Source organism: Paroedura picta, chromosome 1 (genome assembly GCF_049243985.1).
Source record: "Paroedura picta isolate Pp20150507F chromosome 1, Ppicta_v3.0, whole genome shotgun sequence".
NCBI lineage: Eukaryota > Metazoa > Chordata > Lepidosauria > Squamata > Gekkonidae > Paroedura > Paroedura picta.
The window spans coordinates 125534998-125559750 of record NC_135369.1 but is presented as its reverse complement, the minus strand read 5'-3'; the positions used below and the strand labels follow the sequence as shown (position 1 = coordinate 125559750).

The window sequence follows — 24753 nt, the reverse complement described above, 5'->3', positions numbered from 1 at the left end:
GTCCAATCGGTGGATAATGTCCTGGGTCTCAGTCTTGTAAACTGCACGGAGCTTTTATTCCAACCCCAGATCGATTCAGTCCCTGCCCTCTACACAGAATGAGATTTCCATTTGGATTTTGGACAATTTAAATTTTCCTTCTGCAGCAAGAAGGATTGATCCGGAGTGACCCTACCTTTATTGTGCGATATCTTGGACTGCTTTTAATGCTCAATATATTTTAAAATCCGGATTCGGAAACCAAGCTCTGTGGTAGAGAAACTCTGATAGGCCACACCTGGTCATGTGACAAGCTTGCCTTAAAGGAGAAGCCCCTAATTTCTCTCAACTTCTGTCGGTCCTGGATTTTTCCTCCCTCCTCTGCCTTTTTCGATCTTCTCCCCTACCCCTCCAAGAAAAGAAAGAGGCTCCCTGCCTGGCTCCTCTCCCCCACCTTCAAGAAAAGAAAGAAAGAGGCTTGGCTCCCCCCCCCCTTCAGAACTACCCTAACCACGTGCAGAAGACTTTCCTGTTTCAATGGAGAGGGGGGGAGAGGAAGACCCGAGTTCAAAGCGATCTGAATTCAACAGGATTGACAATGGAATAAAGAAAGTGCAGACTCTGCCCAGATGTGCTTGGATTATGCCATAGCAAAACAAGTTAGAGAAAGAGCTTCCTAAGGGTGGGGAAAGATGGGCTGGAGCCCACTTAGAGCAAAATGTAATGTGGATTCTAAAGAAGAAAATCAAAAGAAAACAAACAAGCACACACACACCCCTTTGAACACCAAAGTGGATACAGATTGTGGGAGCCTCAGATTTCTCCTTCATCACTTGCACTCTGAAACTGACAGGCAGATCACATAGGACCTTCATGCAGTGAGGCAGGATGTCTAAGCCTGAAAACTTATCTGGGAAGTGAACAGTCTTGCTCTATCTATTGGGATGCTGAAGGAATCTTCACAGGATACCAGCATTAATTAGATAAAGCAAGTGGGTGTGTGCATGAGCATATATGTTTGAGGCTTTGCACTCTGTGTGTGTTTGTAGGGCTCCTTTATCGTTCCATCAGCAATTTCCATATTATTCTTTCCAAGGGTTGCTTGCCAAATGCAAACTGAAACCTTGCCGGGTTTAGATTAATTTCTGTTTTTCTTGGGTAGTCTCAACCATGTTGTTGTTATTTTTGAAGCTGGTAAGGGATATTTAACACTCTTCCTTTACTTCAACTTTTATTTCTAAGGAAAGTTCATTCCTGGTATGGGCACAGACAGCATGACTAATAGGAAAATCACCTCTACATCACCTTCCTGCATCTCAGCATGTGAGTTTTATCCTAAGTCACAGTTTTTTCTCCGCTAACTCATTTATTTGTTAAAATTGATGAGAATTTCTTCTACAAAATTGGGTTGGGATGCAATAACATGCTTTCTGAGAAGCAGATGATCTACAGAAAACTGACTCTCTGCTTAAGCATCTCCTGAACTTATGAATATAAATGAGGACATTTGGGGGAGGGCTCAGAAAGGGTTTCCAGCCATTGTACTTACGATCCAAAGAATCAAAATACTGACATATTTATGTGGATAGATGGTAATTAAGGCAGAACAATACTTAATAGTATCCAGTGATTTTCAAACGTGCACAAAACCATGTTGCAAGAAAACCTGAAGTTTAAATAATTAAGACACCATACCGGATGCTGGACTGTGGGAAAAGGGAGGGGGACTAGAGGGACAACATTGGTGGGCTGCTTAGCCTGGGCACTGATGGAGCTATGTCAATGATGAGATTTGCTGTCATGTGACATTTTCTTGGATTTGGCTGATGTGGGGGAGGGTCCATGGTGGTCCTGGGTGGCTGCCAGGCTCTATGATCATCAGAATAGTTCTAGAACTTCTTCCTCTCCTTACCCTTTTGAAATTTAATTTCAACAAGGCCGAAGTGCTACTCATAGGTGAAAGGACAGACCCAGAATCTGAGATGAAGTTCCACTCCTCCAAAAGAAGCAGGTTCACAGTCTGTGGGTGTTCCTGGACTTGGACCATTCGATAAACAGGTGGCTGCATCGGCCAAGGGCATTTTCTACCAGCTTTAGCTGGAGAGCCAGCTGAGTGGAGTAATACTTGGGAAGCACTCTGAACACTGCAGTGGTTCAATAAAATATTATTTATTTATATTTATTTACTAGTAAAAAAAGCCCATTTTATTTCTTAATAAAATGGGCGCTAGACTGACCTTGTGGCGGCTCCGCGGGAGTGGGAGCGGACGTCTTCTGGGCTTGTCGGGGTGAGGTGTCCGCAGCATGCAGGAGAAGGCTGCAGGGCCCCAGCCCCGCGGCGGCAGCCATCTTTCCAAGGGTTTTTCTTTAAAAAGGCGGCCAGGGAGGTTTCTCTTTAAAAAGAGAAGGCGGGTCGCTGGGGCGTCGGGCTGCCGGGCAGGGAACCGTCGGAAGATCGTCGGCGCCCGGGAGAAGGCTCCCAAGCCTCCCCGCCCCCCGAGGCTCTCTCGAGCTGTCTCCCGAGCGGCGGAGCGGCCTCGCTGCGTCTATGACGCTGCGAGGCCGCTCTGCCGGCCGACAGAAGGCTTCCCGTCCCCCCCCACCCAAGGCTCTCTGGAGCCTTCTGCCGGCCGGCGGAGCGGCCTCGCAGCATCTACGACGCTGCGAGGCCGCTCCGCCGGCCGAGAGAAGGCTTCCCGGCCCACCCCCCAGCCGAGGCTCTCACCAGCCGCTCCGCCATTTTCCCTGAGCAAGTGAAGCAGGCAATGGGGAGCCGCGCTTTGCGCGGCTCCCCATTGGCTGCTTGGGGCGGGATTGACACTCGGAGGGGCCAATCAGGAGCTTCGCGGCTCCTGATTGGCCCCTCCGAGTTTTTATCCCGGACCGGTCCCGCCCTAACTCCTCCCCACTACCCCTTACTATTTTATTCAGTCCGCGGCCCCCGTGGCGCTACTGGCTGTGTACAGATGTTTAAACTTCTATATCACGCACTCTCAGTGAAATTGGCTTGCAGCAATTTAGAAGAAAAAAAGAAAAACAATTATATGACAACCAGTAAAACATATGGTAAAATCCCTTAAAAACACACCCAGACCACAAAAGATGGCAATATCCAACTGACTAAAATATAGATCCCATCCCATGGAGCATCGAGCTTTCTGCAGATGATTAAAATGGCTGGTAATTAGAATGGTATAGTATAGGCCCCCAGCACAGTCTAATGCCATGCAAAAGGGAGGGGGGCTAGGGGGGAAGGTGAGACCTGATCACATAATCCAGGGGCTCTACCCAGCTCAACTAAATGCCTGGTGGAAGAGTTCTGTTTTGCAGGCCCTGCAGAACTCTGACAGGGCCTGTGACTGATCTGGGAGCTCATTCCAAAAGAGTGGCTGGACATGAGCCATCCATGATGACCTGGTGAACGCATATGCCGCTGCATTCTGCACCAATTGTAATTTCCGGGTCAGGGTATACCTTTCCCTCCCATTCCCTGCTTGCCTCTCCCAACTACCTCTCCTTCATGGTCCCTACACCCTCAATCCCTCCCCCCCACACACACACCCTTCCCCCACTCCCCCTTGCATCTCCCCCCACCTCTCCTTCCTTGTCCCTCCCTCTCCCGGACATACACACACACTCTCCCCCCTCCCCATTTTCCCTCCTTACTTGTCACAGCAGGAGTTCTGCATTGGTCCACAGATGGCACACTAGAGGTCCAAGGCCCTGGGATGGTCCTCGGAGTGCTGCTGGCAACAGCTGCACATCTTCCTGCTTCCCAGGCCTGCACTGCTCTGTGGAGTGTGGGGTTGGTCTGAGTAGTGGGGCGCTGCCACCAGCAAAGTTCTGAGGCCTTGGATCTCTGGTGGTGGTGGCTGCCACCTAATAGCGTGCTCCCTAAGGTGGAACAATGGATGTCACATCTGTTTTGTAGGTTGGAAACAGAAGTCACCTGGTGGTTTCTACTTGGCCTGGTCCCAATGAGGGTTAGAAAGTCCTGGAATGGACTGTGCCCCCAATCCCTGCTTTTAAAGCAGGGCTTGAAACTAAGGCTTGAACTCTGGCAGTAGAGTTATGGTTGCCTAGCAATGGCCATTGGCAGCATCCATTTCTTAAAGCTATGGAAGCACTGCTTCTATTATGCTTTTGTTTGTTTGTGTTTTTGTTTAAGGATTTCAGATATTTTCTGCAAACCCATCTTTCCTGTTCATAGCTCCAGTCTCCATAGGTTTAACCACATTGAGAATTGTATATATAGCAGCAGCTACAAAACTACATCAAAGATATTGGCTTTGATTGTATAATTAACTCCTCTTTGAAACAAACATGGTCCTGAGGAGGAAATGGATGGCTTAGAATAGTTTTTCATTGTCTGAAGAACTCTCATTTGACCTACTTGGCTCGTGCTTTTCCTGTCATTAGGCTTTTCATAGCTTCTTAATGGAAAGATTTCTTCACTAAGATTAAAATACCCTGTGAAGACATTATTTTATATTGATGATATTAACTTCAGTTCATTGGAATTCTTATGTTACTTCATGAAATATTCTTATGTGACAACTGGGAAAGTAACAGTTGCAATACTTGGGGCTATTCCGCATGCCTTTAATGTAGCAGAAGGTTTGCAAATTGTAAACGCTACTAATTTGCAGTTCCGCAAGACGTCGCACACAATCTGCAACACTCCTGAAACAATACCCTCCGAAAAGTGCTACACTCTTGCAAACAATCTGAAACACTAGCGAAAAAGACCTGTGCGTTCCCATTGTTGCGGTTCCAACAAAGTCCCTCCCCCTGGCTCTCTCCTCCAAACTTCTGGCGAAGCGATCGCCATTTTTTATTTCTTGGAGCGAGCAGAAAGCAACGAACCAGCGAGGCTTCATTCACCCAGTGAGGCTTCTCCGACTACAGTCCCTCCACAGAAGTGCTTTTAAGCTCCCCTAAGTCCCCAAGCACAACACAGCCCCGTTTGCAAGTTCCCTTCATTTTAGGCCGAAAATCGCGCCCGTGCGGGGGGGGGATTTTTTTTTTTCACTCGGGGGAGCGTGGTAACGATGAATCGCCAGCTCACACACCAGCTGCCAGCTAGATGGCTCTCTCCGTTGCAACGAATCAAGGCATATTCGTTGCAACGTGTGTGTGTGTTTTTTTATATCTGTGCTTAAAGGGAAAGGTGCTTTTTGGGAGCATGATAACAACCACCCATTGGCTGTTCGTTTGATTGATAGCCAGGGGCGGGACCAAGCACAAAAAAAATCGCTTCCTTTCTAGCGATTTTTATGAGACCCTGTGGGAAACAAATGAAATGCTACTGGATTCCACTAAAAAAGCAGGTATGTGTAACACCGAGATTGCACTTTTAAAAATAGCATTTCCACTTTGTGGAACCAATTGGCAACATTGGTCCTTGTGCGGAAACACTCTTGATTGTTTTATGCAGCGTACCTACAGGTACAATATTCATAAGTTAGCAGGAAACTTTTAAATCTTTCAGTGCATTCATTTGGTGATCTAAAACTTCTTCTACAAAACTTCAGAGACAATTCAATGGTCTTAATAAAGACTTCAGATCTCTCAATGTAGCTGCCATGGGCCAAGTTAGGCGCTCTCTTTTAAAAATGATTTGGGTCTAAGATCCCTGGACCTGCAGTCACATAGCTGTTGTGTGCAATGGCTACTAAAAAAAATAGAGGCTTTGAATGCCACCACAGGGGGTAAAAAGGCATTTTCCTGTGCCATAACAGCATTGGGGAGAGAGTTATTTTTCTTTTATTACTACTCTATGTGTACAGAATACACCATGTGAAACAACAAAAATGGGTAAATGTCTACTTCATGATGCTATTTCGTATGGGAATCCAAGCTGAGTCTAGAGGAGAGCAGGGGAGGACGTTGCTCCAGCCTGAGGATCTCATGGCTTGTGTATCTACTGGCAGCAGTCACACAGCCAGTCCCAACAGAAGCAGACTGGCCACAAGTGGCACCCAACTCACATGGTCCTTGGGTTGGAGCAGCTGCTTTCCCTGCTGGCACTACCTCCCCTGCTCTGGATTCCTGCGGTGGGTCTGACTGCTGTACTGCCACTATGGCCCATGGCTGCAGTCCTGATGGTGTTTCACAGTTCACAGCAACTGTTTCCTCCACTGATCACCTCAGCTGGCTGCCTCTTCTCTGCTGCTGACCTCCTTCTCTGCCAACCTTCTTGGTGAGTTCCTGATGGGAGATTGGGAGGGGGCATACTCAGGCAGTGGGAAGGATGAGAGGGGAGGGCCAAGATCATCAGGCAATGGACAGGGACTTCCTCTGTTCAAGGGTTACCCAACCCCAGACAGGCTGTTCTGTTTTCCAGCTTTCTTGTGCAGTTTCTTAAACTTTAAAGGGACTGTAGAAGGAAGCCTGAAACACTTGAACAGTGATGAGTGCTCGTATCTCCCAGCTGCTTAGCTGTTTTAGCTGCTTTCTGAGAACCCCGTTTTAAAGTCTCTTTAAATGTGGTTTGCTGCTTCATCAGAGAATGAACTGGTGAAGTTCATGCTTTGGTCAAAAACCATGAACGAATTGCATATTTGCAGTTTGTGCCTATCCTCAATGCATGCTGTATCTAATCAAACCAACTGAGCTTTCATATCAACTCACTTTAGGCAAGGGCCTTGAATTGGCCATTCTGCTGCAAGCACATAAAAATTAAGAGGTATATGATAGGCAGACCAGATCCAGGCTACGGCTGTGATGATCAAACATGGCAGCTCTTCACAACCTTAACCAACTATAATTTATCAATAAGAACAGTAATGACTAGTAATAGAATTATTTCAGTGCCATTCAGGTTTATTTGAGACAATTGTGAAATTGCCACAGTGTCAATTTCATTAAGACAATTTCCTGTATGTGTTGGGCTAAATCATTCCATGCTGCTGCATCAGACTCCATCAGATTACTCAATACTATATAAAAATATTAGTCACTGCCACCATCAGACTTTCCGTGGGACGGTATCCATTCTGTACATTACATTCCCCATTTTATAGAATGAACTAGAGCTTGTTTTTGTTTGAAGAACACTGACCAGTCTCTTCCTCACTGGCCAACAGAATCCAAAAATCTAGTATTTCACCACCCAAGGGTTATGTTTTCCAGGCAAAAAAAAAAAAAAAGTCTTGCAAAATTCTGATTTCCAGGAAACTGAATCATTTACTATTTCCCACTTTGATGCATGGAGACTGATGGTTTTTCAAAAGACAAGATTAATGTTTCACTCTGTTATGCTACTCAAGTTCACCGGATGCTGATAGATGTTAAACTCACAGTTTGAAGTATTCCTGTAGGTTTTGTAGTCCAGTTCTGCCATCATGTTAATTATACACACATTATATCTATAGATCTTCCTTGTCATTATTACTTTAAAGGAAGAATACTACTTCAAAGGAAGAATTACTATGTAACATTTACACAAAACACACTGAATAGCTCTCTTCTGAGACGCCATATTTTAAGCAGCGAGTGTGATCTGGGGCTACATTTGCAACAGCAGACTGAAGTGGGAATGAATTGATAGAAGGCAGAGGTAGTAGAACTAAACAAACCACTTCTCCCCACACATTTTTAATGATCCTCAAAATTAAATATTCAGTGCAAATAGAAAAGCAATACAACATACAAAGCTATGTGCTAGATTCCTTATCTCTGATGCACTAGTTATCTATAGGTTTCTTTAACCTGAAGAAAATTCAACAGTGCTTCCCCCAAACACATATAAGGCTGGAATATTACTACATTCCATTCTATCACCTTTCTTCTTACACATTTCCACTTCATTCTACAGCATGTGTAGATCTAGTTCACCCCTTTGGGGAGAAAAATGGTTATATTCATGCTAGTATGATTCCCCAGTGTAGCCAAGCAGATTTCTAAATATTTATATTTATACTATATTCGACCCACAGAGATTATGTTAAAACTCCAAACAAATTAAAAATTAAAAATGGGAGCAGTAGGGATTAGAGAGAGGCATGAGCCAACTCATGGGTTTCTTTGTTGTTGTTGTTATGTGCGAAGTCGTGTCCGACCCATCGCGACCCCATGGACAATGATCCTCCAGGCCTTCCTGTCCTCTACCATTCCCCGGAGTCCATTTAAGTTTGCACCTACTGCTTCAGTGACTCCATCCATCCACCTCATTCTCTGTCGTCCCCTTCTTCTTTTGCCCTCGATCTCTCCCAGCATTAGGCTCTTCTCCAGGGAGTCCTTCCTTCTCATGAGGTGGCCAAAATATTTGAGTTTCATCTTCAGGATCTGGCCTTCTAAAGAGCAGTCAGGGCTGATCTCCTCTAGGACTGACTGGTTTGTTCGCCTTGCAGTCCAAGGGACTCGCAAGAGTCTTCTCCAGCACCAGAGTTCAAAAGCCTCAATTCTTTGACGCTCGGCCTTCCTTATGGTCCAACTTTCGCAGCCATACATTGCAACTGGGAAGACCATAGCCTTGACTAAACGCACTTTTGTTGGCAGGGTGATGTCTCTGCTTTTTAGGATGCTGTCTAGATTTGCCATAGCTTTCCTCCCCAGGAGCAAGCGTCTTTTAATTTCTTTGCTGCAGTCCCCATCTGCAGTGATCTTGGAGCCCAGGAAAATAAAATCTGTCACTATCTCCATTTCTTCCCCTTCTATTTGCCAGGAATTGAGAGGGCCGGATGCCATGATCTTTGTTTTCTTGATGTTGAGTTTCAAGCCAACTTTGGCACTTTCCTCCTTCACCCGCATCAACAGGCTCTTTAGTTCCTCTTCACTTTCTGCCATTAGAGTGGTATCATCTGCATATCTGAGGTTGTTGATATTTCTCCCTGCAATCTTGATCCCAATTTGTGACTCCTCTAATCCCGCATTTCTCATGATGTGCTCTGCATACAAGTTAAATAGGCAAGGCGACAGTATACAGCCTTGCCGAACTCCTTTCTCAATTTTGAACCAGTCAGTGATTCCATGTTCAGTTCTCACTGTTGCTTCTTGACCTGCATATAAATTTCTCAAGAGACAAATAAGATGCTCTGGTATTCCCATCTCTTTAAGAACTTGCCACAATTTGTTGTGCTCCACACAATCAAAGGCTTTAGCATAGTCAATGAAGCAGAAGTAGACGTTCTTCTGGTACTCCCTAGCTTTCTCCATGATCCAGCGTATGTTGGCAATTTGATCTCTAGTTCCTCTGCCTCTTCGAAATCCTGCCTGTACTTCTGGAAGTTCTCGGTCCACATATTGCTGGAGCCTAGCTTGTAGGATTTTGAGCATAACTTTGCTAGCATGAGAAATTAGTGCGATGGTGCGGTAGTTTGAACATTCTTTGGCATTGCCCTTCTTTGGGATTGGAATGTAAACTGACCTTTTCCAATCCTGTGGCCATTGTTGAGTTTTCCAAATTTGCTGGCATATTGAGTGTAGCACTTTTACTGCATCGTCCTTTAAGATTTTGAATAGTTCAACTGGAATGCTGTCACTACCACTAGCTTTATTGTTGCTCAGACTTCCTAAGGCCCATTTGACTTCACATTCCAGGATGTCTGGCTCCAGGTCAGTAACTACCCCATTGTGGTCATCAGGGATGTTAAGCTCGCTCTTGTATAGTTCTTCTGTATAATTTTGCCACCTTTGTTTGATCTCTTCTGCTTCTGTGAGGTCCCTACCATTTTGGTCCCTTATCATACCCATCTTTGCATGAAACGTTCTCTTCATATCTCCAATTTTCTTGAAAAGATCTCTGGTCCTCCCCATTCTATTGTTTTCTTCTATTTGTTTGCACTGTTCATTTAAGAAGGCATTCTTATCTCTTCTAGCTTTTCTCTGGAATTCTGCATTCAATTGGGTGTATCTTTCTCTTTCTCCCTTGCCTTTCACTTCCCTTCTCTCCTTAGCTATTTGTAAAGCTTCCTCAGACAGCCATTTTGATTTCTTGCATTTCTTTTTCTTTGGGATGGTTTTAGTTGCTACCTCTTGTACAATGTCGCGAACCTCCGTCCATAGTTCTTCAGGCACTCTGTCTATCAGATCTAATTCCTTAAATCTATTTGTCACCTCCACTGTGTATTCGTCAGGGATATGATTTAGTTCATACCTGAGTGGCCTAGTGCTTTTCCCTACTTTCTTCAATTTAAGCCTAAATTTTGCAACAAGAAGCTCATGATCTGAACCACAATCAGCTCCTGGTCTTGTTTTTATTGACTGGATAGAACTTTTCCATCTTTGGCTGCAGAGCACATAGTCAATCTGATTTCTGTGTTGACCGTCTGGTGATGTCCATGTGTAGAGTCGTCTCTTGGGTTGCTGGAAAAGAGTGTTTGCTATGACCATTGTATTCTCTTGACAAAATTCTACCAGCCTGTGCCCTGCTTCATTTTGTACTCCAAGGCCAAACTTGCCTGTTATCCCGGTTATCTTTTGGCTTCCTACTTTAGCATTCCAATCCCCCATGATGATAAGCACATCATTTTTGGGCATTGCTTCTAGAAGGTGTTGTAGGGCTTCATAGAACTGATCAACTTCATCCTCTTCAGCAGCAGTGGTTGGGGCGTAGACCTGGATCACTGTGATGTTGAATGGTTTGCCTTGGATTCGAACTGAGATCATTCTGTCATTTTGGGGATTGTATCCCAAGACTGCTTTTCCTACTCTCTTATTGATTATGAATGCTACTCCATTTCTTCTGCGAGATTCTTGTCCACAGTAGTATACCTGATGGTCATCTGAATTAAATTCACCCATTCCTGTCCATTTTAGTTCACTGATTCCTAAAATGTCGATGTTCAGTCTTCTCATTTCTTGTTTAACCACGTCCAGCTTGCCTTGATTCATGGATCTGACGTTCCAGGTTCCTATGGAATAAAAATCTTTACAGCATCGGACTGTCTTTTCGCCACCAGTTACTTCCACAACTGAGCGTCCTTTCGGCTTTGGCCCAGCCGCTTCATTCATTCTGGCGCTACTCGTACTAGCCGTCTGCTCATCCCCAGTAGCATATTGGACACCTTCCGACCTGAGGGGCTCATCTTCCAGCGTCATATCGTTATGCCTATTGGAACTGTCCATAGAGTTTTCATGGCAAAGATACTGGAGTGGTTTGCCATTGCCTTCTCCAGTGGATCACCTTTTGTCAGAGCTCTCAGCTATGACCTGTCCGTCTTGGGTGGCCCTGCACGGCATAGCTCATAGCTTCACTGAACTACGCAAGCCCCCTTGCCACAACAAGGCAGCGATCCTTGAAGGGGGCATGGGTTTCTGAGGACCCACAAAATAAGGAAGTTCATGGGACATGAACCAGGCTCATATGGCGACATCCATAATGACCATACATGACCACATACAGGTCTTACACCTTTGTGCATGTTCATGGGCTTTGGGTGGACAGAGTTCTCCCTTGGCACACGCATGTGAAACATGTGAAGCATGTGAAAATCTCTCTTCCGGGTTTGGGAGGGTTGTCTTTTGATTTCTATGGATACACCAATGATTACCCGTTTAGCTTGACTGGTATCCTCATGAGCTTCGAGTAGTGCTCCCTTTGGTTTCAGTGTTAATGCCTTGCCCATGTGAGAGCTCATTGCATTCTTTTGCTCTCAGAGAGGGATATATGCATAGCTATTTGGAGGGAGAGAATTTTGCATGATAGGTGGGGAGTCTGGAGAGAAGGAGCATCTTCCGAGTTACCTGTAGGTCTTTAGCTGCTCATTTCTGGCTGGCATTCAACAGCTCCCCCCCCCAAGGCTGATTGCCTGTCAGTCGGAGCCTTGCTGAGTGCAGGCAGATGTCTTTTATTTTTCCTCTTTGAAGAGGGGGGGGGATTTTGTCTTTGAAGAGGGGGGATTTCCTGGAAACAGTTTCTGGGTTAATTCTCCTAATTTTATATCTGGAAGTGAGGTGAAGTACCACAAATAAATTCTCACTGCTCCTTTACTTTTCTACAAAATGATTTTTGGAAGGTGTGGGTAAAAGCCAGATCTAGTTGATTTCAAATGGATCTCACAAATTCATATGATTTTTACATTGAAATGAAATAAAACCACTTTCATTCTGTAGACCATGTCAAAGACTATAGGCAGAACCACAAAAGTCATGCATCCACAGCATTGTGGTGCCACAGTGGAGCAAAAATGTGGTTAAATACACAGATCCTCATGGATCCTCATGATTTTTGCACTGGGCCATACCAAACTCACCATAAAATCAATTCTAGTGATAGCCAAAGTATACGCCAAAAAAATCACAGATCTATGTCATCGTGGCAATGCCACAGGGCAAAAATATGATTCCAAAGGTCAGATCCTCCTGGTCCCTTAGAGTTTTTGCATCCAGTCACCTCAAACTCAATGTAAGATCATCTGTTCTATCAATAGCCACAGCTTACACCACAAAAATCACATATCCAGTCCTTCCTGGCCATGCCCCAGATCAAAAACATGGTTACAAAGAATGGATCCCCATGGATACATGGAGTTTAATTTTTAGTCACCCCCAAATCATTACCCAATTACATATCATGGCTATGGGTATAGGTACTTTTAGCACCACAGAAATCTCCAAACACACATCTCTGTGGATCTGCTGTGGTGCTAAGATTTGATCCATGGTATCCTCATAGATCCTCAGAACTTTGGTGTTACATCACTCAAAACACAACTCCACATATTGTTTTCTTTGCCTCATATTTAAACACGAGAAGCATGGATCCACTGCTTTGTGCTGTTGCCATGGTAGAAATCCATGGTTCCAAATCATGGATCCTAAGGATTTTTGTATTGGTTCAGCTAAGACTCACAATCACTTATCATCTTCATACGAACAGAGGACAACACAGAAATCATGAATCCACTGCTTCTTGGTATCACCACATCCAATATACGATCTTTATTTAATTGCCTTTGGAGGACATCTATTGCACAGTCCTCTTTCCTTTCTATTTGCATGCTCATTGCCCCTTTTGATTCTGTAGTCTGACAGCAAGTCCAGTCATAGGTGTCAAGGAGTAATTTGGGAGAGGATTTCGTTTGCCACTTTCCCCTTCCTTCCAGGGTCGTTTACCTGATTAATCACACTTTTTGGTTTTCCCATGTCTTGGGGCTTTCCCTTGTTTTACATCAAACGACAATTGAAGCATCCCCTAATTTATTTTCTGCGATGGTTGGAAGTGACTTGGGGGCTTTACGCACCGGGATCTTTGTTGCAAATTGGTCACTGAATGAAAAATCGCCATTTAAAATAGTGGAATTCGTCGTTATGCATACCTGCCTTTGTAGTGGAATCCAGTTGCGTTTGTAGCGTTTCCCACAGCTTCCGGTCTCGGCAGAAATCGCTAGAAAGGAAGCGCTATTGCCAAGCTCGTCCCGCCCCTGGCCGTCAAGCAGCCAATGGGCAGCCGTTAGCATGCTCCCAAACAGCCCCTTTCCCTTTAAGAAAGGTTTTTTTTTAAAAAAAAACAGACCCATTGTAACGAATCTGTGTAGATTCGTTGCAACGGAGAGACCCATCCAGCTGCCTAATGTGAGCTGTCGTTTGATCGTATGATCGTTGCCACGCTGCCTCGAGTGAAAAAAAAAATCCCTCCCCCTCTCACGGGCCCGATTTTCGGCTGAATTAATGTGTAAAAAATAAAGGGACTTTATTTCAGCAAACGGGCTTTTCTGTGGTTTGTGCTTAGTGACTAAAGGTGAAGGACTGAAGCCAGGGAAGCCTCTAAACAGAAAGAGGCTCGCTGGTGCATTTATCCCCGCTCGCTCGGAGAAAAAAAAAATGGCGATCGCTTCGCCGGAAGTTTGGAGGACAGGCTCAGGAGGAGGGACTTTGAAGAAACCGCAACAATGTTAACGCACAGGTCTTTTTCGCTAGTGTTGCAGATTGGTTGCAAGAGTGTAGCGCTTTCCGGAGGGTGAATCCACTTTTTGGGATTCCCCTGAAAGCACTACAAGGAAGCGCTTTTTGCAGATTGGTTTCAGGTGTGTGGCAGATTGTCTACGACGTCGTGCGTTATGGCAAATCAATAGCGTTTCCAATTGGCAACCATTGTGCGATTTTGAAGGCGTGCAAAAAGCCCCTTGTAATAGGCACCCCACTGTTATTCCCTCCCACCAAAAAAACCCCTATATAGGTCTCATGCCTACTCTGACTTATCCAGCAGGCCTGAATTGAGAGTTTGAGAGTGACTGCTCTCTCTCATAGATCAAACTCCTTTCCCGTTTCCCCCAACAAGATGAGTGGTAGAGTGCAAATTCATGGTTGGTCTCAAGTGAGGGGTAGGGTGTGGATGAGGGGTGTGCATCATGGAATGGGGAGGCCTACCCCTTCTCTTGTGATGCTGGGACTTTCCCAGTGGAAGCTTGTCAAACGCCAAAAAAGGAGGAGCCCCCCAGTTCACTATTCTATTTTGGGTAGTGTGGCAGGTGAGGATGCAGAGGAGTGCTTCTCATCGCAGACATGTAGTCTTTTTCCAGACTCCAAAGAGGAGCTATTCTTTAAGCAGCCCAAGGAACAGCAGTTGCTCACACTGTTTTTGGAAGAAGAACTTGACTCTGCAGACCTGGGATTTGGGGACTGGAGAACCTTTAGGCCCTTCACATCAAAATCCAACATGTCTGCATATGCGTCAAATACACCCTTGGGCCCATCCTTGAGGACTAGCGGTGGACCTCATTCACAGCCTCTTAGACTGGCTCGCAGTCCCAAATTAGGTCCCAGGTTTCAACAAGAACTTTGGGACTACTTCCAAACAATTTCCAGTGACCCCTGTGTTGTGGAGTGCAGGATTTGTGAAACCCACATGAACAATGGGACAGACTTAAGCCACCTTTTTCCTTTCCTCTTCCACTCTCCATCAGCACCTGGAGTGTATCCACCCTACTATGATGATAACTGGCCCATAGTTCCCCATCTAGAGAAAAGGTCCTCCAACAACTCCCACACCAAGGGCCAAGTTTACATTCTTTCTCTAGGCATACTTCTCCTCTCTTCAGGGCCCTATACCAAATACTTCTGCATTTCTGGCATTCTCCATGTTACGCTTTGTTGAAGTCCAATGTGTTCCTCTACAAAAATTCCTTAGAAATAAGTGTTCAATTTCCATCTGCCAATATCTGCTTACAGATATGTAAGATCTGCTTACAGATCTGTTCTCACACTGTCACATGATCTACCCCACATTCCTGTTGACTGCCTCTCATGTTCTCTGCCCTTCAGGGTGCCTTGGTCTTCTGTTTTTGCATGGAGTGGGTGAAGGGCTAGGAGGCTGATGGGAACTGAGCCCCTTTGGGGCTCAAAATGTCACCACTGTGGGATACAGGATGGAAACAGTCCTGTTGACCCATCAGAGCTTGGGATTCACCACAGATGGAGCTTCCATTAGAGGGGCTGCATATTCTGGCAGGTGCCAACCTGTCTAGGTGGGCAGGGGTGGATAGCATTGGCAGGTGGCCATGGGGACCCAGGCTAACACTCAGTGATCTGCCCATGTGGTCGCAATCCAGCTGGGATTGACATTGGGGAGTAGAATCATAGCCCTGTTAAGGGCAGTGCTCCCTCCAATGGAATCCATGGTGCCCCACAGAGGGCTTTTTATGGGAGGAGTATTACCCAACACTCCCAATGGAGAAATAAGTCTATGGTGGTCACATTCAAGGTAGAGTGTTGGGATGGGAGAGTGAAATTGTAGGCTGCAATAGGAAGTTTTTCTACAAATGTCCCTGAATGATGGTTTGTGACCTCTGTTACTGGAGATTAAACTTCTGGAGATGCTGCATGGAGGGGCAGTGGAAGTGGCAGAGTGATGTTAGGGTTTAGCCATGGCTGCCCCCTCCCACAAGAGGGAGAGGATGAAAACATACTCAGGCACGCCTTGGCACCCGCAGATGTTCAGGCATCCCTGCCTTTGCTTGGCTACCTGGCTGCCAGTCATACCTCAGAGTTCATCGCAACAACTCCTGGGGAGAGGGGGGCTGCTGTGTGCTCCGCATGATGGATTTGGAGGGCATGCTCACAGAGCAGGGGGTGACCAGCAGTCCAGAAGCTTGGAGGGGCCAGGAAATGCTGTAGCTGTCACCATATGCCCTGGGTTTAGTGCTCATAGGTAGTTGTGCTAGTGCTGAAGATCAAATAATTGGTCTGGATCAGTTACCCTTCTTTCCTGGTATCCAAATTTTTGTAACATTTCATAGATAACACCATCACAGAGATTAAAAATCAAATAAGAGATTAAAAATAAAAAAATCAAATCACTTGATAAAGTCCAGTGAAGCAGCTGCAAAGCACAGTAAGGATTCCAGACTATTTTTATTACCTTCAAAGTGTCCCTGTGTGTAAAGAATACAGAATAATAATCTGATCCTTGCAGTTTTTGTGGTCAGAATCCACATGTTCCCAACTTTTTATTCATTTTTATTCATTTTTGGAGGGAAATATGAGTACAGTGCAACATGTTTAGCCATGTAAAGCAACAACAATGTTAGTGAATCATTAAATCTCATTTCTTTTCCTATATGGAAAGGCAGATGGTTCCTGGTATGACACTGGAAGGGATTAGGATGCTGCCGTCAGTGACTACTGGCACTGTTTGTTTGTGTATGGGGAAGTGTGCGTATGTGAGGGATTAATAATTCCAAATAAAATGAACTGGTCACTGGTGTGTGTGATCTCCTTGGAGGCCTTTTGTGTGGTTTCTCAAGGCAGGGGGGAACAACAAAGAACAGACAGCTTGAGGAACAAGCTCTGCCCCCACTGATCATATGATTCAAAGATGATTCAAACCTTCAACAAGGGACATAGTACCTTGGAGATGTATATGAGGGAATCACTTGTTTGAAAGTATGCCTATGCCAAAAAACCACTGGGTATATGTAAAGTCACAGAAATAAAAAGAAGGCTCCTATTACTTGGAGTGCTAGTCTTCTATGAGCTGGAAGCTCCTGATGGGATGAAGAGATGCTGTCCTGCCCCATTCTATCACCTTCTCCATACATCTGTGAGGTGATAGAAGAGGATTCCACATGTCCTTCAGCATACTTTGGAGAAAGGCGTTGAATGTACACATGGATTTTAATGAGGCTATACTTTAAACCCTGGGTTTTTAATTCCTGATTACAACAAATTCATTTTTTAAGATGGAATCTAATTTGGGGCTTTCCAATAAAGAAATGCTTGCATTCAGGTTTTTCCCCATTGCTGCTGTGTTGAATTATTTGTGCATGCCCCTTTCCTCATCACCATCCTCCCTTCCCCCTCCCTTCTTCCCCCTCCTTCCCTCTGTCCTGAAAATCTGACTTTTTTTCCAATAAAGGTGGTTGTGTTACAATACTGTCTCTATTAAAATAGTGCAGTCTTGCTCATTACACTGCAGCAACATTGCAGTGTGATAATCTTTTGAAAAAAAATCACATTTGGTATACTTGTGGAGAAAGGAGCGAGGTGATTGAGAACACAGAATGGTGGAATTAAGGGGTACAATGAAAAGAAAGTTGCAAGCAGGCACCATTTTAAAAAAATGGAAAAGGAGAAGGGAGCAAGACATCACAGGAGGCTGCCTCCTTCTGACTCTCAATGCAGAAAATATATGGAGAATTTCGGCCTGGGAAACGAGGGGAAGAAAGCCCAAACGTGGAAAGCAAAGTGTTAACTTGTAGCACTCAATGGAAATCCAACGCAAGGCTAAAACAAGGTACATCTCAAATGTAGTCTGATCCATAGTAATCAGAATTCAAACCTGTAATGGGATACATCAGGCTGTTTAATCTACCAAAGATGGGTTAAGGAAGAACATTGTACAAAGACTCCAGAAGACAGGCACCTCAGGGCCATGCTCTGTTGTAAAAAAAAGAATAAAGGTGGTCAAATAACTACTGAAATTATCTCTTAGCATACCTCTCTCATATAGACAAGATTCAAAGATTCAGATATTAAGAAGCCTTACCAATTATGCCAGGACATGAAGAACAGTTGGCCTCTTAAATATGCAGATCCATGTTTCTCCCATTGCCTTCTTTGGTTGTTCTTTGCTATTCCACCATTTTAGACTCAAAGGATTCACTAAATTTTACATCATTATGATACCATCACCATCATTTTGTTTTCATTTTGATATTTTCCTTTTCACCAGATCTAAGGGGCTTTTTGCACACCTTCAAAATAGCACAATGGTTGCCAATTGAAAACGCTACTGATTTGCTGTTATGCACAACGTCGTCGACAATCTGCCACACACCTGAAACCAATCTGCAAAAAGTGCTTCCTTGTAGCGCTTTCAGGGAAATCCCCAAAAGTGGATTCACCCTCCGGAAAGCGATACACTCCTGCAACCAATCTGCAACACTAGCGAAAAAGACCTGTGCGTTAACATTGTTGCGGTTTCTACAAAGTCCCTCCCCCTGGCTCTCTTCTCTGATCTTCCGGCGAAGCGATCGCCATTTTTTTTTCTCCGAGCGAGCGGGAATAAACGCACCAGCGAGCCTCTTTCAGTTTAGAGGCTTCCCCGGCTTCAGTCCCTCCCCTTCAGTCACTAAGCACAAAGAACAGAGAAGCCCGTTTGCTGATGTATTTTCCCTTTATTTTTTACACATTCATTCAGCCGAAAATCGGGCCCGTGAGAGGGGGGGGGATTTTTTTTTTCCACTCGGAGGGAGCGTGGCAACGATCAAACGACAGCTCAAACACACTAGGCAGCTGGATGGGTCTCTCCGTTGCAACGAATCAACACAGATTCGTTGCAATGGGTCTGTTTTTTTTAAAAAAAACCTTTCTTAAAGGGAAAGGGGCTGTTTGGGAGCATGCTAACGGCTGCCCATTGGCTGCTTGACGGCCCGGGGCGGGACGAGCTTGGCAATAGCGCTTCCTTTCTAGCGATTTCTGCCGAGACCGGAAGCCTGTGGGAAACGCTACAAACGCAACTGGATTCCACTACAAAGGCAGGTATGCATAACGACGAATTCCACTATTTTAAATGGCGATTTTTCATTCAGTGACCAATTTGCTACAAAGATCCCAGTGCGTAAAGCCCCTAAATGTTCAGGTAAAGGAGTTTGAGGAACTGCTGGGAATAAAAACTTATTTCTCTGGGCATTATGGAGGAGTAGCTCTGATTACTTGCTAAACATGGACCTGCCCTTCTCCCTGATCCAGAAACTGCAACTGGTTCAAAATGCAGCTGTTCGGGTTCTCATGAGACCACTGTGGAGAGCCCACATCAGGCCTGTCCTTAAACCAACTGCATTGTCTTCCAGTCGAATTCTGGATCAGGTTCTGACTTTAACCATATCCGGCCTGGGTCCAATGTACCTGAGGGATCATCTGACTGACTATATCCCCAAAAGGGCATTGTGCACAGGCAATATGAACAGGCTGATGTTTCCTGGCTCTTGAGAGGCACATTTGGCCTCTAGGGACGGAAGAATGAGCTCCCAGAAGAGCTGTGGGCCCTTCATGAGTTAGCTCAGTTTTGAAGGACCTGCAAAATGGAGCTCTTTTGCCAGGCAATAACCTGTAATTTCACAGAGTTGCCCCCATCCTACAATGAGTCTCTCCTGGAAATGAGAAAGACCTATTAGCAACTATTCAGATACTGGTATGGCAATGGAATGTCAAAGACTGTTTACGCACTGGGAACTTCAATGCCTCAGCACCCATGCTGGAGCACAAATTGGGGGTGGATGAGGTGCACTGGGCAAAGTGCTCCCCCATGTGGGTGCAGGAAGAGGTGGGGTAACCTGCCACGACTAATACTTCAGCCTGCAGCCCAGCATGAAACCTCCAGTGCGTAAAACTATCATATAGGTGTTTTAATTGGTTTAAGTAATATTGTAATTGTGTTCAATGTTTTAACTTTTAATTACCTAGAATCATACAGTTGGAAGGGACCTCCAGGGTCATCTAGTCCAATCCCCAGCTGAAAGCAGGAAATTCACAACTACTACCCTACCATAATGACCCCAATTCCACCCCCTAAAAAACCAGAATTACTGGCCAGTCTGGCCTGGAGGATCCATACCATATTTTACTAACTTGTCAACAAGAATATCATGTGGAACCTTATCAAAAGCTTTACATACTATGAGCTAGCTTTCTGGAAGGGGTGGCATCCAGAAAGTTAGATAGATAGATCTTGTGAAATAGCTGCTACACCTGAGATTAACTGTCATGCCAATCGAAATCTGCATCCTGTACTATGCAGTCTGAAATGAACTATACCCTTCTAAGCTAGGGTTGCCAATTCTGTGTTCAGAAATTCTTGGTGATTGGGAGGGAGATAGAGCCTGAAGAAGATGGGGACTAGGGATGGGTGGATCTCAGCAGAATATAAAGCCAGAGTCTATTAAAGCAACCATTCACTCCAGGGGAACTCAGATCTGTAGTCTGGAGATCAGTTGTAATTCTGGGTGTTTGTCAGGCCCCAACAGGCAGCCCCCATTTTTAACCATTAACTTGAAAGAGCACTTACTGCCCTAGAGTGGATTCGTGGATCATTTATTGACAGCATGAGGAGAGTCGTTATTTCACTCTTCTTGAGAACTGGATTTTAAAAGTTTTCTGGGAGCTTGAAAAGTATTCATAGAATGTGGGCTGAGTGAAATTGAATCAGAGTTTACGAATGATAATCGGCTTTAATTGAAGGCCATAATCTTTGTTTCCAATTATAGCTGACTCATTTTGTTTATTTGTTCCTGTAGATCAAGGAAGTGACTTTGTTCTTGAGGAAAGAAATTCTGTGGCTGTTCAATCATGAACCACGACTGAGAGGCCATCTGAAACTTTTCACTCATGAAAATGAACAGTGGTGTGTATGTATGTACACATGTTCTCTCCCCCACACACAGTTAAGACCTGGCATACAGGCAACTATATAAACAGCAGGGAAAACATGAAATATATGTTAATTAAGAGGAAAATGGCTGTCTCTGTCATGTTTTAAAGATGCATGATTCTTTTGTTGATATTTATATGAGAAATAAAGTTTTATTTGAATTATTACAATATCATGAGACTACTATGGTCAAGGCAATAGATTACAATGCTATTCAATAGAAAAGGATAACTTTTCCCTGGACAATACATCAGCCTTCACTACTTCCCCCAAATTTTGCAGTTCCTCAGAATCACCAAAGCTTTGTGTAATATATATATACAATCTCCAGCAAAATGCTGTTTGTGCAATCCTAAATAAAGTTACATCCTTGTAAATCCATTGACTTCAATAAACTTTAGAAGGGAGTAACTCTGCTTAGAATTGCACTGTACATCTTGTTCATATTTAGATGAATAACCATTTTTACCAGTCACCTACATACACAGAGTGGCAAGGCCACCTTGTATTGAGTCTGCCCTGAAAACGCTGCAGGGCGTCAACCCAAGGGTCAGACATGACTCGGTACTTTCACAGGGGATACCTTTACCTTTATCTTTACATACACATAGGAAAGGATGCATAGGGTGAATGTGAATAACACGATCCCTGGCATTCTTCTGAACAATGGCTACTCAATAGCATATCCCACAGAAGAGTTTGCTCAGCTTCTGCTTGTACCTAAGCTTTCTCAGTTGAGATTCCAACATTAAGGAACAGTCTTTCCAAGGAAGCACAGAAAACCTTTCTGTTAACCTATAGAAGGGCTTGTAAAATGGACATTTTCATATGGCTCATAAAATAACGAACAGTTGTATTTGGAAAATTTGTCAGTTTATAGACTTTGTAACTCTAGTGAAGATTGTGTTAGCTGGATTTACTGGATATTTCATATATCTATTATACATTCACCTTAAAGCATTCTGTTTTTCAGTAATAAAAAAGGCACAGTATAAATATTACAATCATTCAGTCTGTTTAGTGTCCCATCCTTCCTCAAGATATGGACAGCTTAGGTGGGTTTCCATTAAGGTCACCAGGTTCCCCCTGGCCACTGGCAAGGGGGAATAGGGTTACCACATTCATGTTGGGAAACTCCTGGAGATTTGGGGTAGGGCCATTTGAAACAGAGACCTCAGAAGGGTACAATGCCAAAGAGGCCATCGTCCAAAGCATCCATTTGTCCAAGGGGACATCTGTCATCTAAAACAGTAGTCCGCAACCTTTCTTAGGCTGCGGACCGCTGCGCCGGGGTGCGGGGAGAGGGCGACCCGGGCCCCCGCGCATGCACGGCAGCCCCGGCGCAAACGCGCATGATCTAAAACTTAAGTATAATTTGGCCCCCCCACCCGGAGGCTGGAATCCCTAGTTTATATGGCTCCTCTCCATAAAAGTAGAGGAGGCCTAAAATGTGAGTGGCCTCCTGCTTGCAAATGTGGGATGGTAAACCTCGCATTTGCAGTCCTCCTCACAGGAGACCCCTCCCGCATTTGCCCTTTGCCCTGTTGCAGCTTTTTACCTCTCAACGAAGCTGCAAGAGAAAACAAGCTGAACCTCTCCCCCTGCTCATTGGCTGTCAATCACAGCAAGCCACCAATCACAGCAGTTTTCTCATGGACTGAAGCTTTTCTCTCCTCCAAGCCTCAACATTAATTTTTTTCTTTAAAAAAGGCACTTCCATGTTGCTATGTGATAATGCCACAACACAGATGCATTTTAATAAAAAATTAACACTTCCACATTGTTATGGAAAAATGCCAGAACGATAATGCATGATAATCCTTTGGGATTCATATATTTTTTGGGACTTTATGTCTGGGTGGTTCTTGAGAGGCTGCACATGGGAAACTTGAGCCCAAAAAATCATTTTGTGTAAATGGAAGGCTTTAAAACAACGGGTATGCATGCCTGAATGATTGGGGGAAAGCTGTTTGATCACCCACCCGTCTCCCTTCCCTTTTCATTCCCCAACTCCCAAAACCACAAATGGGACTGTGCTTTGCCTGCCTGATCCCAAAAAGACCATGGTCACTTTAAAGAAGATTTTATTTTACCTTTGACATGTAGCTTTGTAGTCAATGCAGACCACACCATTTAAAAAATAAAAATACTCAGAGCAGGAAATGGAGAGAGGAGGGTGGATCCAAGGGGAGGAGAATGCTATAGAGAGTAGAGCACCTTTTCCCCTCCATGTGGGCTTGCCTCTAGTTGCTCATTGATGGAATGCAAGATAAAAGGTAGCAAATCCACTTTTTGCAATTTCTCTCATCTCGAGGTAAATCTGGGCAAAACTCGAGCCAGCCCTGGACAGCCTCAGGATTCAGGCAACGTCATGTGGAGGGGGCTCTAAAACTCACCAGCAACCTTAGGCTGTCCACGGGCAGATTCCTCATGCAGAAATGGTGCCTGTCTCTGTTCACAAACTGCCTCACCACCTAAACTGGCCAAGAGATTAGTGCTTATGAGGAGAATTTTAACCTGTGGGCTAAAAAATATTCTTTCAAATATTCTAGCCCTAAGATATTTGGGGCCTTATAAGTAAGAATCAGAACAATGGCAAGAAAAAGATTGGTTTTCTGTGTTTCTCCTCATAGCAAAATCTCTCACTACCTCTTCACTCTCCACGATTTTTCTTTTCCCCGTCCCCTGTCTTCTGCTTTCCTGGGGGGGGGGTATTTCTCTTTCCTTCAGTTTTACTTTCCCTTCTTCCTGTATTTTACATTTTTAGTGTTTCTGTCTCCCCCTGTTCTCTCCTGCATAGACACTAACATATGCTAATCTAGAAACTTAATCAAAATGGCTACCAAAATCTCACAACATAGTTTGCCTCTATGACTGCTTTTATGATTCTGAGTCTTAATGTGTATTTTTGTTTGTTTTATATTTTATGCTTCCCTGCAAATCTGTGGTCTCCCACAGACTTGTAGAAAATCCCCCTCATCTGTCTCTGGCTTCAAGGTGTGGATTTTTTGATTCACACTTTAAGGCCTGCTTCAAAATTATACACTATTATTCAGCATTCTGATTTTATATTTGATTACTCAGCTTATCTCTTTCTGTAGCATGTGTAGGCCAAGCCTAAAGTATAGCTCTCTTTTTCAACTCTCTCTACTGTTCAAAAGAAGCACCACAAATATTCAAATGAACAAATAACAGTTTTCTGAATAACTAATGGTGGGAAAGAAACATCAAATAATGAATTCAGAAATTAAGACATTAGCTTTGATCTACTAATGTTCCAGCCACATGAACTGTCAGCTGCATCCCTGTAAGTACTCCCACATCTGTCAGCTCCACTGACTTTAGCACACAACTAGTGGGCTCTTAAGTATTTTCTAGAATTGTAGCCTTATTCTTCAGCTGATAAAACAATGTGCAACTGGATATTACAACTTGTATTTCTTCTTCTAAAGAAACAGATGCACAGTGGTTGGGACAACTGGATCTGGTTTGCCGCAATGCTTGTCGTATAATTAGACCAGTGGTTTCATTGCCTTGCTTGCTTGTCTACATATGATGTGGTAATGCGACTGTGTTCACTTGCTTTATTTTGTTGGGTGGCCTAGTGGGATTATTGCTCTATGATTTTCTATCATGTTCACTATCACAGGGATAGCTGATTCTACTAGTGAAAATAGAGTTCACCTCTTGAAGGCATTGATAGTCAAAGAAAAAGGGCATCCTGTGAAATCCCCTGATGCTCACAGAGAGTACCAATGCAGATTTACATTTTGTGCTTAGCAAAAGAACCCTATTAGAAACATTTAGTGGTAGATAGTCCAACATTCTAATGAGATTTTCTCCAGTTTAAATTGCTCTTCTTCCAATGGAGGAGATACTTATATTGAAGGAAGCCTTCACACTTTGCTTAGGATACATGCCATTTACACAAGAACCCTAAAGGCTAGCCTTTATGGAAAAGT

The 24753-nt window shown here is 44.3% G+C and overlaps 1 long non-coding RNA gene across 1 annotated transcript; it reads left to right on the top strand.

The window, feature by feature from the left end:
• Positions 1–852: 852 nt before the first annotated feature.
• LOC143842416 (uncharacterized) lies at positions 853–20759 on the top strand. Its single transcript, XR_013233109.1, has 3 exons — positions 853–971; positions 1222–1302; positions 20658–20759. It is a non-coding gene; the product is annotated as an uncharacterized LOC143842416 (long non-coding RNA).
• The last annotated feature ends 3994 nt before the right edge of the window (positions 20760–24753 follow it).